Source organism: Chrysoperla carnea, chromosome 2, assembly GCF_905475395.1.
Source record: "Chrysoperla carnea chromosome 2, inChrCarn1.1, whole genome shotgun sequence".
Classification (NCBI taxonomy): domain Eukaryota; kingdom Metazoa; phylum Arthropoda; class Insecta; order Neuroptera; family Chrysopidae; genus Chrysoperla; species Chrysoperla carnea.
Window position 1 is genome coordinate 30,520,342 of NC_058338.1, and position 14,332 is coordinate 30,534,673.

Below are 14,332 nucleotides of genomic sequence, written 5' to 3' on the forward strand. Positions count from 1 at the left end.
CAAGTGTAAAATAGTCATAATTCATAGTGTATATCAGAAAAGATGAGAATTAAGTATATCAGAAAAGAAAGCCATGAATTGTTTGAAATTTACTATTTTAAATTGTTACAGACATGTTTAATATATGGTTCAAAATAATGATCATAGATGGCGCAGTAAAATGCCATATTAAATTTAATTTTTTTATTATATTGCTGTACAGTTTCATTAAAATCCATTCGCTAGTTTTTGCGTGAAAGCGTAACAAACAAATAAACAAACATTTATACGAATATAAGAGCACGGTTTTATGTACTTTATTAAAAACAATTAGTAATGAAATTGAGAGGGCTCACTGAACGGTACAGGTGGATACATTTTTTGAAACAACCTGTATCATCTCTTTTTGTGTATCGCATCGGGAAAAACAAAAATTAAATATACAGTATACTACTACGACATACGTAGCACGAAACATGGTAACAATTATAAACATGTATACACAGGTATATATAATCTCGTATATGCTAGATTAATACACATAAACTTTAAAGAAAATGTGCAAAATAACTCGATATATTTCGTTTATGATCGTCTATATTCGTCATTTCAATGGAGCTATATATATATTATAATAGAAGAATCACCATTACAAACATGTAGGGAAAATTCATACAGTTTGAAGGAAAATGTATTTTCCATTTACAATTAAAAGTGAGTTTTCGTTGGTATATAATTTAATAGCTCATTTGGTCACAGTTATGAACTTGTATTAATTACCCCTATGATAAGTATATTTCATTTTATGACAAATCGGTATCAAAAATAGCTCGATAAACGAAACAGCTTTTCGGGAAGAGTAGCATCAAGCTAATATTTCGTAAATGGTTTCGACTCGACTACAATACCATATTTTATATCAGAGAAAATAATGTTTTCTGATGGCCGAATACTTTCCAACCAAATAATACTTTTCGACTTTTTATGCCCCACACGTATTATGTTTGTGCCTTAATTTTCTGTGTTCAAATTTATTAACGTAGTAAGAAAATGATTCATGAGACCAAGCCTGTAAAACTGAGGTTGTATTACAGCAGCTAATCTGTCAACGCTACAAGGAATACTATCATATTTTGCGCACACAGTATAGCAAGCAGCACAATAGTCACAGCAAACAATTAAATTGAATAATGTTGCCGCTTGCTTAATTCACTTTTGGATTCAGTTGGAAGAAGAGGGAAGAAGGAGGGTGAAATCCCCAGGCCTTGGTTCTAAAACGAGACCCGCAAATCGAAATCACGAAAAAAATTGTTTTCTGAAGCCAAATATTACGCGACCTTTTCCCTGGATGCATAAATTCATATTCATTGCGACTGAATAACTATTTCAATGATTCAATAAAACAAATGAAAACCAACAATTTACTGAGTTAATTGTTGAAATACTCTGTATAGAAAGTGTTGAATATCAGTGCTTGCATTATTTTTTATAAATTAGAAGAGTTTAAAAAACCAACACAATTATGACGACCTTTCGGTGTCCATTTATCTGGTTTTCAAAAACTTTTCGAGAGTATTTTCTAGAATTTTTTTCGCTTTGCGAGAATTTTTCATAAGACCACTAGTTGAAGCTAGGCGCAAATTTGCAAATCTCTATGTTTTATTGTTTTGGAGAAATGGACACCAAAGTTTTGCCCAAATTTGCGCCCTCATGTATAAACAGTGACGTTTATGAAAAAATATTTCAAACTTTGCATATTTTCTTATAAGGAACATTTTATACATTTAACCCTATACTCACATACGCTATGTTGATCATTTTTGAGCTTTGCCTCACTTTTTACGCCCTGAGTATGCCATAAAAATTTTCAGTTTGATATCTCTTTTCGTTTTGAGTTTTCGTGTCCACAGATAAACAGACTGATGGATAACCAGAAATGGACTAATTGGGTGATTTTACTTTACTAAAATTTTGTTCGTAGCATCAATATTTTTAGGCGTTGCAAACTTGGGACTAAGTATACCCTGATATACCTTGATATACATTTCATATAAACAGGTTATAAAAACAAAGTCTAAAAATTTTGATAACTTTGTCTCTCACAAGATAATCATATATTATTGTGTCATATTACATAGATTGGAAATAGCCCGAACTTGTTCATTCCGCGAACCCGGATTGTATCTCTGCGATCCCCTTTTCTACATGTTTACAATTACATCTTAGTTAGGGTCAAACCATCCTTAAGTTTCTTTTTGTAACAAAAACTCAAGCTAAAAATTTTCATATATAGTATGGATTCAAAAATTTGTAGTGGCTAACATAGACGGCCACAGGTCCTAAAAATGTTTTTACAGATTTATGTAGTTGAAAACTATATTGTTGGAATTTTTTGTGCAAAATTACTTTTGGTCACATGTTGTAATAAATATCTAAGTTTTAAGATCCTTCTTTTGTGTAAAAGGAATACACTTACGGTAAATGATGATCTTGCGGTTAGGTAGTATACCTTTCTAACGTACAGTTGGAAGGTAGGTACTGCATACATACATCGATGGTTGTGATGGAGATAACGAATTAGGTGAACACGAAAATCATTAGTTATATCAAGAATATAGAAAAATATTATTATGAGTGACAACTCAAAAAGATATATATATATTGTTGTTATTGTTGTTATCTTGTTATATTTATTTATATTTTTTTCATTATAAAAATAAAATTTATTTAACTTGTACGAGATTCTCGGAGAAAAAGAATCCAATTTAATATGAATTTATACTTCCCATTTTTATTTAAAGGTAGTCGGTTTGAAATACTCCCACATCGGTACCTACTTTATTAATTTATCGCTCCGCTGAACAATTCCAATTATTGCATATGTATAAAATATTAAATTAAAAAAAAACCGGCGCCATAATATCAGGTTTGATCGATTCGTTTTTGGCATCGTAGCTCCTAACAGATGAACTGATTTTGATTTTTTTTAATTTTCGTTTAAAATGCAATTTGATCGAGAGAGTTCTTAGCTATGTTTTAAGAAAATCTACTTAGTTGTTTGAAGGTCATCACCTGCTTTCTAGTTGTTTCGGGTAAGAAACTTTATGTTTGCACTCGAACCTCGGCTAAGAAGACTATCGATCAAATTAACTTTCAAAAAAAAGAATCAAATTGGTTCATCCGTTTAGGAGCTTCGGTGCCACACACAGATACACAGGTGCACAGACACGTTAAACCTATAACATCCCTCTTGTTAATCGGGAGTTAAATCTATACAATATACATACTTCGCCCAACTCATAATTTGCTATAGTACAAGCTTTTATCAGACTAAAAATAAAGTTCACCTATAAAATTTTTTGAAAATTGGCCGCGATAACAAAAAAAAATTTAATTTAATGTAACCATTGGTTTCACATGATATAATATTACAATTTTCTTCTTGGGGGAATTTATTTCAAGTTTAGAAAATAATATGTTTGCACAACTGATATTTTCTTAATTCATTTAGTTTGCAACGTGCTAATTAAATAGACCCTGTTAATTACAATTTAAGTAGAGTGCTCATGGTGTGATGCGAATTCGTTCCAGAACGTTGTTTTTGTGCAAGAGTTTGGTGCTTTTCGATAAAAATTTGGTGTTTTTTTGTTAATCAAGCATTTGACATAAATGGTGATTTAAATTTTAATCTTTCTATTTCGAAGTAAACTTTAGAAATGGAAATTATCGAAGATAGCTAAAAATATTTTTCGAAATGAATATTGGTTCAATTTTTAAGTTCAAATAACTATTCTAGATGTTATTTAATAGTTTATTGTCTAGAACGCTGTCAACTATCACATCTAGAAAATCTAGAAAATATTATTATACATTATTATTGTGATATTTATATAAAACTAAAACTGAGTTTATTACTATACTATACAAATCTACGCTAGAAATGATATTATGACTAAGCATTTAGAATTCTAGACAATCTTTATAAAATTCCGTACCTTTATTGCGTGGTAAAAAAAGATAAATCGTGGTAGATACTGTTATAAAATTCGAGGCTTATAACTTTCTGGATAAGGAATTTGGTTTCTCTTTTGAATTTCACAAGGGAAAAAGTATTCAGTTGAAGTAATTTTCTGCAACTTCGATTTTATTATTATTTCCTATGAAAAATTTTGTATTCGAAAACACATAATAATCACAGTTTAGCTCGATATAATTCCTCTAATCATTTATTTCTAGTTTGAAGGAAAATTTTGCAATTATAAAATCGTTGCAATTTCAATGGCCGCAATGTTCATCCAGGTAGAAAAGTTCAAACTGAATTCCCTATTCGTGATGTTGCAGATCAAATAAATAATAACAAGTAGTTTAAATCACAGATTATAGTTTTTATATAAATTATAGGTAATCCGTGGTTTAAACTTTATAGCGTAACGAACAAAATTCAAATGTATTTTATGGGTCATGCAAACCAGTAACCAGCCAGGAGTACGAAATTTTCTAGAATAAACATGTTAAAAAATAAAAACCTTTTTTATAATGCAGTTATTCAATGGAATGAACATGCTAAAAAAGTGATAAAAGTGCTTTTTAGCTTGAAAAGAGAATTTCGTACTTCTAATTGGTTACTGACTAAATATTGTTTGCATCATATATTATTTACAGAGCCCTTGTTCACGTTATTTCATGCTCAACTTATTTTCTACATGATTCGTAAATGATTTTCGTTTTTAGCTCATGTATATAAGTAGTTTACTCAAGATTTTTTTTATTACCATTTCATCTAATAAAGAAAAAAGAATTATACCAAACGAGGTACACTTACATATATACAAGAAAAAATTATTTCCGTCTTTCGAAATTGATTTTTTATGAATCCGTTATTTATATTTTAAGCGAATTTTCTAAATGAAAACACAGTTATTGAAGTCAATTTCCAAAAATGGTAAGATTTTATTAGAAAACGATATTTTCTCAAATATTGTTTAAAATATGCTTCATCGTAATACGCAAAAACTAGCGAATGGTTTTTATGAAACTGTACGGCAATATAGCTGATATATCAGGATAACACATGAGCTATAAATTAAAAAGATGCAGATACTAAAAAAATACATTTTTTTAAATGTTTAATTTATGGTACAAAATGATGATCACAGATGGAGCAGAGCTATGATCCTAATTTTTAGCCATAAATTAAAGATTTCTGTAAAAATTTAAAATAGCAAATGTCACAATTCATGGCTTTTCTGATATACGCAATGAATTATGACTACTTTACAATTTAAAAAATTGAAAACTGTACACATCTTTTAGCTGGGTAAAACAATCCCTTCAAGTGTTATGGAACGTTAATAACTGAGATCAAAAGAGGTGGAGGCTATAAAGCGGTGGTTTTTACTTTTAAGCCCAGTGAAGCGGGCGGGTATCAAATTAGAATAGATATAAAAGAAAAATATAAAAGCAAATAAATAAATAAACATTAATATGTTTTAAGTTTGCTTTGTGCTTTGTTATTAAGATACTTTAGAGCTAGTTAGAATGCGAGGTTCGATCAAATATTGCCTGGCTTTCGAAAATCGTTACAAAAAATTCACAATGCAGGATGCTGTTATACTTTATCATTGTAGAATTTAAAAAGAGTGAAAAAATTTTCTCTCACCCTTATCTACTTAAAGTGTAAAGTTTGGAGATGAAAGGTTGGGAGATTTCGATCATTCAGGCTTAATTAACGCCGCTGGCGAGTCAATTATAAATACTGAAACTATAAAAATCATATTACGTAATGTACCTTGTTTGATAATTATTGCTAAGAAAATCAGTTTATATAAATAAATTGATATATTATTTGATTCATTTCAAAAGAGCATTCGCTAAGACTTCGCTGCTACTGCGCGCGTAGCAAGTTTATTTTTTATTTTTTATGCGATGAACAGCAACAATAAATAATATCATATTCGGTTTTTGTACAATTAATGTCAATAGATTCTATCTTTAAACTTCCATAGAAAAAATAATAAATTTGCTAGAAAATATTGTAAGATAGTTTTTAACTTAGTAACAAAAATTATTGAGATACCATTTTCATATTTTATTATGAAAAAATTATTTTCTTCTAGGGATCTTTTCAATTTTTTGGGAAAAATAATCGACGTTATTTGGATTTTTATTCTATCTATATTAAATAATTTTTGTGAGTAATATCTTCTTACAGTCCTTAAAGGTCAAAATTAGTCATAATTAACAAAACGACCAAAGTTGCACATATTTTTGTGAAAAGGCATTACAACAATTAACTCAGCAATTGTCAGTTTTCAATTATTCTTCATTTATTTCTTCGAATATATATACTAAATATACAAAATTTTTTAATTTTTTTATCACTGTAGTACAAGTTTGTTATATACAGTTATATATTTCTCGGCTGTATATATTAATGCAGTCGTATTTAATTGTTCCAATTTGTCTGCAATCTATACAGCCAACTTATCCATCTGGCATCCATCCAAAAACTATTCTATACTGACACTAGTAAAAATTAAATCTTTTCCATTTAAATTTGTAAACTTAACTTAATAAAATTTGATGGAACTGGTAAAATTAGTTGATTAAATATAGAGAATGTAATAATAAGTAAATTTAACAATTAGAGAAGATACCCAGTTGGGTGTACTCCTATATGCATGCGTTTAGTTAAAACTGACTAAATAGAGAAGGTGGTAAAGTGGCATACAAAAATTTTTAACAACTTACATTACACAAAATAGCAATCTAGAAATAAAGACTTCCATTTAGGCGCACATATTCTATTAGAAGACCAAGTTATTAATCAAGTATCGCAGGCTTAGAACCGCCTATTGTAAATTTTATTATCTCTTTCTGTGCTTCAAATGTGTTGGTCGGTTATCTTGATACAGTTTGTCTCATTTCTGATACTTCTCTATCCATAGTTAAACTCGCAAAAAAAAGTCGCAAATAGTTAGATCCGATCAAAAATTTGGATGTAAGGTATTCATCATTCAGGGCAGCAGGGTCTTATCTTCCCCGGTGTCCCGTATATCACACCTTAAACAAACATGTTTACATCAAATAAATATAAAATGTAAGGTGGTATGTTGTTGAAAAACTGTCTTTATTTTCACTCATGATTAATTATTCTGATGCGCATAAAAAACAAATCTCTCGAGAATATTTTAAAAATAAACTTTAAATAAAAAAAAAAAGGTTAACGATTATTTTACATTAAAATTTAAGTTTTCGTTTGGCTGTAGAATGTTGTACCTATATAAAATAAAGGAAAATGAATACCTATCTGTAGTATAAAAGTTGATAAAAGTTATTTTGATCATGCTCAGTTGGATATTTTTCTGCTGATATTGTGCTGTTATAAACTTTTCTAATATTCATTGAGGATTAAAAATTTAATAATGAACACAACACAATGGCATGTAAAATTAATTACCCTCACATAAAATGTACCATCTTCAAAAAAAAAAATTGTGTAAAACATCACAATTCTTTCTTATACGGATATAAAATTATCCTGAATTACAACGAAAAAAATTTAAAAGTTCGGAGAAAATATAACGATCAAAGGGGAGGTATAAAGAAATACAAGCGTGTCAAAAAGTATAGATGAGCAAGATTAAGACACGGAGGTCTACATACAATATTAGCAATGTACATATTATATTGTATGATTCTACAATAAACGACTGGCAAAATAAATCGTCGAAATCCGAAAACCGAAAAATTCGGTTTCTATAAATTCGACACACGAATCATGATTAAATTTTAAAAGCTTTTTTTATTTTTTTTAAGCAAAACTTACCTTCGATTCTCTTCGAGAAATTTTTCATTATTGTCTGCAAGTCTAATTTGAAAATGATATTGCAAGTTAATAAACATTTCAAGACAGTTGAAAGAGATAACAGCATTGAAAAAAGACCTTGTTCTCTCAGGAGACATGTGAAATTTTGATTTGAATGAAAATTTTAATGATATTCGTCCAACGAAAGTATGAAAGCGAACAGCGTGAGATCACATAAAAAGTATAGTATTGAGGTCAGAGAATCAAAGAATGATGATGTAAGATTGAGTGTCTTAGCCTGAACATTTAAACATATTTTTCGTTATGCACGCGAAATTTTCATCATTCTAGTCAACATGATAATATTTTTCAGCGCCAACCCCCCAGAGCCAGAATTGAGAAAATGAGGTAGCTAAATCTGCCACTATCACAGTATCTATGCTAAGTAGAATTTTTGAAGACATGTGTAAATTATTATGGTATAGTTTTTTTTTACACTCATAAATAAATCATTTAATCATGACGATGTAGATATTGAAAATTGTGTTTGTGTAAATATTTTTATCCCTTTGTTATATAAAAATAATTATCAGAACATAAATTTAATGTACACCAATAAATAATTACCTAGTAATAATGGATTGATATTAATTTTTTTTTTAACGAGAACACAACTCATTAAAATGATAAATAGAATGGAAGGTTTTAATTATTTGTAATCTTTTTTTTAACTCATTGCTTTTTGTTCAATGAAGAGAAATTAAAATTTAATATCTACTCTAAATACTTATTTTATAGATTGAAGTGGATAAAGATTAACCATAACATTTAGGGGTTAGCCAATTTCCGAATTTTCTTTGTCATTTATTTCTGTTTGAAATTTATATAATTCGCTTCGAATACTTATGCAAAGGTACTTAGTATCAGAGGCAATGTCGTACTTATTTACTGGTTCATTGGTGAGATACCAAGGTGTGTGACATTAAATTCTCATCTGCACTCATCAACTGAAGCCATGGTGCTTAGTAGACTTACTTTTACATATAGGAGCATCTTTCCATCTTTTTCAACATGATTCCTGTTGAGTCATTTCACCCGGAAATTTTTTTTATATGTGCTTGTAGTATATTTGTTCTATCATAGGTTTGTATAGAATAAAACGTTTTTATAATACTTATTTTAATGCACTATTTTTTTATGCAATCTGATTAGGTGTAATTGTATATAATCGTAAAATATATTTCCTGTATTAATAAAATAGATAATTTAAAATAAACTCGCGGACAAAGAAACAATGTTACTAAATAATTCTAAATTTCGTATATAAATAATATAGATATATTCTTGGCAAATTGAATCAAGGAAAGTTGAAAATAGCTTCAATCTCTTCATTTGTATGTAAAAAATATTAACTTATTTCATTGATGGTCACTTAAATTATATTTCTTGCACTAAGAACATTTCTTGACGTATTAAGAAGTGTAGTTGTTGATTTCGGCGGCCTTTGGTACTTCTAGGCCTTAGGGCTGCAACCCAATTAGCGATTTTTTTTTAATTCTTAAAATATGTTTAGTAAAAGAATAAGTTTTGAATGTAATTAGCTTTGAACAATATTTGAATTTGAAAATTAACATACATAAAAAATGAAGTTTCGATTATGGAATTTCTCTGCTTACTTTTATATTCACAGGAATTTGGTAAATTTTTTTTACACATTCACTAAATTTTTTTTACACAAGTGTATAAATATTTTTATAATTATCGCACCTTCATGAAATCGTAAAAGTGTTTTCGATGATGATAATAAAAGTTAATAAATCAGATTAAATGCAAAAAATATAAACATGCTTTTTTTTTAAATTAAATTGAAATATTTAAAATCCCCCAAAGTGTTTAATAAAATAGTTAAAGATGAAAATTTTTATTTAATTACTCCTTTATGTTTTTTATTTTTGCTTCTTAGGAACACAAAACATACTGTAGGTAGGTATATTGAACTGCTTCTCATATATGCATTTACATTCAACGGCCATAGGTATTACTAATAAAAAATAAGAAAAGAACTATTAAATATAGAGAGTTTTGCAAAAAACAAAAAACCTGTCGAGATAGAAGTTTTTAAACGTGTTATATGCAGTGAAAAGGCCATTGACTGTTCTTTAGTTGGAAATTTGAATTGTTATTAAAGAAGATGGAGATTATTATTCACAACAGATGCAGTAAAAGCTCAGAAAGGATTTTGGATTACGAATACTTAAAAATACTATGCAATACATAAAGGTAATTTATAGTAGGGTTATGAAAGGTTAAGGTAGTACCAGCATGAAATCACTTTTCGACAGATTTGGCCGAATTTTTTTTCTCGGGTTTATAATAGCTTTATTTATGAATTCCTAAAATTTCATAATTTTTGACCGTTTAGATCGCGAGATATTTAAAGACAAAGTTCGCGATTTTGAGGGTCATGTCCCATTTAAAGCATGTAAAATGTCCGGTCTCTCCAACTATTTTTTATGATATTATTATATATTGAAGAAAAAGTAGAAAAAAATGTTAATACAATACAATTCTAAAAAAAAAATTTAGAAATTAATTTTCACTTTCGAGATATTAAATTTGACGTAAATTGATCGAAATTGGGACGTTGGCATAATTATTTCCCATTTTAAACGGTCAAAATTTCTGAAACTTTGGGAAATAATAGTACCTAAGCATTATTAAATTCTTAAATTTAATTTTTCGTTAAATTCTGTCGAAAAAAAAATTGTACCATTGCTTTAACATAGAAACTGCAAATACCATGCTGGAACATCGTTAAATTTAGAGAGTTTTGCAAAAAAAAAAAAAAACCTGTCGAGATAGAAGTTTTTAAACGTGTTATATGCAGTTACACAGTAGTGGTTAAATAAAAAGGCCAATGACTGTTCTTTAGTTGGAAATTTGAGTTGTTATTAAAGAAGATGGAGATTATTATTCACAACAGATGCAGTAAAAGCTCAAAAAGGATTTTGGATTACGAATACTTAAAATTATTTATAGTAGGGTTATGAAAGGTTAAGTGTTTATATTACACAATATACAAAATACAATAAATAAAATCGAGTTGGTATATTATTTTGTCTGTTATATGTTTCATTAAAACTTCAAAAACTTTTTGTATTAGATAGGTATATCATTTTCGAAGTTTGTTCTTAATTATGAAGAGTTGAATGGGTCGACGATAAACTTTCTAATAAATTTCAATGGTTTGTTTGTGTATGTTGTGAATAATGTAGTTAAACTAAGTAAATTAAGTTCAAAAGAACGTTAACAAAAGCGAAGGCTTTTTGATTGATACAAATTCAAAAATGAGTTGGAATAAGGAAACCGAAATTAAGTACAAAATATTATTAACAACTATTAAGATGCATTTGCTTTTTCCTAAATTTAGTTTTAGTCATAAAATTCTCTCATTTTAAAATCAAAGCCATGAAACACGAGTAATTAATTTAACATCCGTTTTAACGGTAGTTCAACAAAAGACATTGTAGCTTTTTCGGCCCAAGCGTTTTCTTAGTATTTTGAACCACTACAACCAATTATTTTGCCACATGATTTAATGTTATTTTTAAAGGCCTCTTTAATCAAATAAGTGGTCGTACAACCAGAAAGATTTCGATAACCTGATTCTTTTTCGTACATGAGATGGATATCTACCAAAGCCTCTTTTTGTATAAGATATTAGCAGTTTTGCTTTAACACTACTCGTTTTAGCACAGAATAATTACTTTCAGACAAACATACAGGAAAATATATGTTTTTTTTTATTTAAACAGTACTTTTATACTTCCTAAGCAAGTAAGTGTTGTATTTCCCCATTATTAAATTATTGCGAACAAAAAATGTACTATTCAATTTTGTTAGGATACAATAATTTTAAGAAAAGTTGGTACAAATGTACTTAAAAGTCAAGGGTTATGATAGAATACCAATACTTTGCGTGATTACATTTCTTTTCCGCGACATTTATATTAACTGGTTTCAAAAAAGGAGGAGATTTCTTGGCTCGAAGATATGCATTTTTTTAAAACTTATGTGTGTCATCGATTTCTCCATAGCAATAGGCATGTTGACGAACTTTTTTTGTCACTTCAGGTGAAGAATTCTCAGAGCACGGGCAGAAAAGTGAAGTTGGTTTTTGAAAATCTTTTAATGTACGCAAAATATGAAAATTTAAAATTCCTATTTAAACAAAGAGGAAGATATAGATTTGTCATGTCATTGTCCGATATCACCATAGAGATACATATATAAAATATATATAAAACTGTGTCTTGCTAAAAAGAAGTGGGCAACAATCTTCTTATAACTTCTTCGTTTTTTAATCAATTTTAATTTCACTTTCAAATTTTGCCATAGTATCAAGTCTAGTTTTTCCCTTTTTGTAGGTAATATGACAAATTCGACATCAAGCAACTACCGTGTTGTGGACCGATTATGAATAAAATTTATTGACAAAAATAGAACCAACTCCAAAAAAATGCACCAAAAAGATAAAAATAATTTTTATTCGACGGCAATGAATTGAATTTTAGCTAAGGATTTGGTAAGCGTCGATTTCAAAGCGTAATTGCTCAAAAGGAAATTATTGAATCATTGATTGAAGTCGGTACTCTAAAATTACTTTTTATTATTTGGAGTCGATTCTATCTTTAGCAAAAATGTTTTATTTAATTTTATGCTGCATATACAGACTTAAAAAATTATATTAATTATAACATAATACAAATAATTACTCAATAATTTTTCGCATTTTCCATCATTCATGGCATGTTGCATTATGTGTTTTGCATGAGATGTTCTTGAAGCATGCACAATAAGCCTAATCTACACATGCAGTTAAAATATTGAATATTGATGTTCAAGTATATATGCAGAATATATAAACAGTTAACTCTCCTAGTTGTTATTTCATTAAGTTTGAATGTTTATTTTGTATCAATAGCCCAAAAATAAGATTTTATATGACTATCATCATTGATTTACAATATATTTTAATTTAATAAATACATATAATAATGTATTTGATGAAAATACAATAAACATTAGTATATATTTTTATTTATTAACTAAGTTATTGTGATCACGCTACTAATATATATCATACATACAAAACATATAGTGCAGTTTGTAGCGACGTACAAGTGCGGAAAAATTCAGTTTAAAAAATGTTTGGCTAATTTTTTTGCTAGCTAAATTATAATAGCACCTAAGCGATTAACTGAAAAATTTAAGCGATTCCAAATAAAATTTGATAGCTCCAAAACATAACCGTTGCAAATTTCTACGAATTTTGACTAAAGTAGCGCTATAACAAACCGTATGTACCTGAGTAAGGGCTACGCAATCTAGTAACAAGTACTGAAACGTTACTCACGAATTTATTTCGTTATTCGCTTTTTTCGTTACTCATATTTTTTTATTTAGAATATATACACTTTGACTTATCCTACCAATTAAAATTTTTTTAGGTAATGTGTATCAAAAGTAACGAGGGTAAGACTCAGTTTGGGGTAAGATTATTTCTCTATTGAGTTTTTCAGCTCAATTTTTATATAAAAAAAAGGAATCAAGGCATTATTATTTTTATTTATTAATGATTTGTTTTATTTGTCTTACGCATTTTTCACGTTGTATTAAATATTAATTTGTAAGTTAAAACATCAGGCATTATAACATCATCAATCATGTAAAGTAGAAATATATTCTTAGCTATAATATTTTACGGCACTTTCATCCCTTTCATTACAAAATTATGAATTATATAAAGAAGGATGAGATATTCGGGTAGTCATTATAAATCAACTTTCATTCGCTAATATTAAGAGGTTGTTCAATAAGATTTTACTAGTTCGATAAGTTTTTCTGTGTTTGTCCTTCGCGAAGAATTGCCCCGGCTGCTCTATAGTAGTTACTCTTACAGCATACGGGTACTCGTACATCCCTAGACTAAAGTAAAAGAGACATATTTTACGATGCCAGGCGAATGAAATTTTGGCATCTCTCCTCCCAAAGAGTGAGAGTAGCCGGATGACTCTTCTAATAAGCAACATGAGATTTTGTATACTTACTGACTCGTTAGATAAATGTACGGGAATAATTTCATCAGAAATTTTCTGTACTTGTGTGTCGCTACATGCTGCATTAATAGTCTATTTTATAAAACCTATAATCACTACACATTCATTTAAAGTACAGTCATCACACCATATGTATTTCCAATAATACGGTAGTTGTGTGATGTCGAATTTGCCATACTACAAAAAAATCGAATACTAGACCTAATACTAAGACAAAAACTGAAATTAAAGTTGATTAAAAAACGAAGAATGTTATAAGCATTCGAAGTTGCCCATCTCGTTTTAGCAAAACAAAGTTTTATATATATTTTATATGTATCTTTTACATCTTTTATATCGGACAATGACGTCATTAACCTATACCTTCCCCTATGTTTGAATAGGAATTTTAAACGTTCATATTTTGCGTACTCGTAAATATTTCCAA

General features: G+C 28.6%; 1 protein-coding gene across 1 annotated transcript in view; it reads right to left on the minus strand.

Moving 5' to 3' along the window:
- The window catches only part of LOC123292438 (neuromodulin), a 196,126-nt gene that overhangs the window by 171,984 nt on the left and 9,810 nt on the right, over window positions 1-14,332 (minus strand). The gene's annotated exons all lie outside the window — the stretch shown is intronic.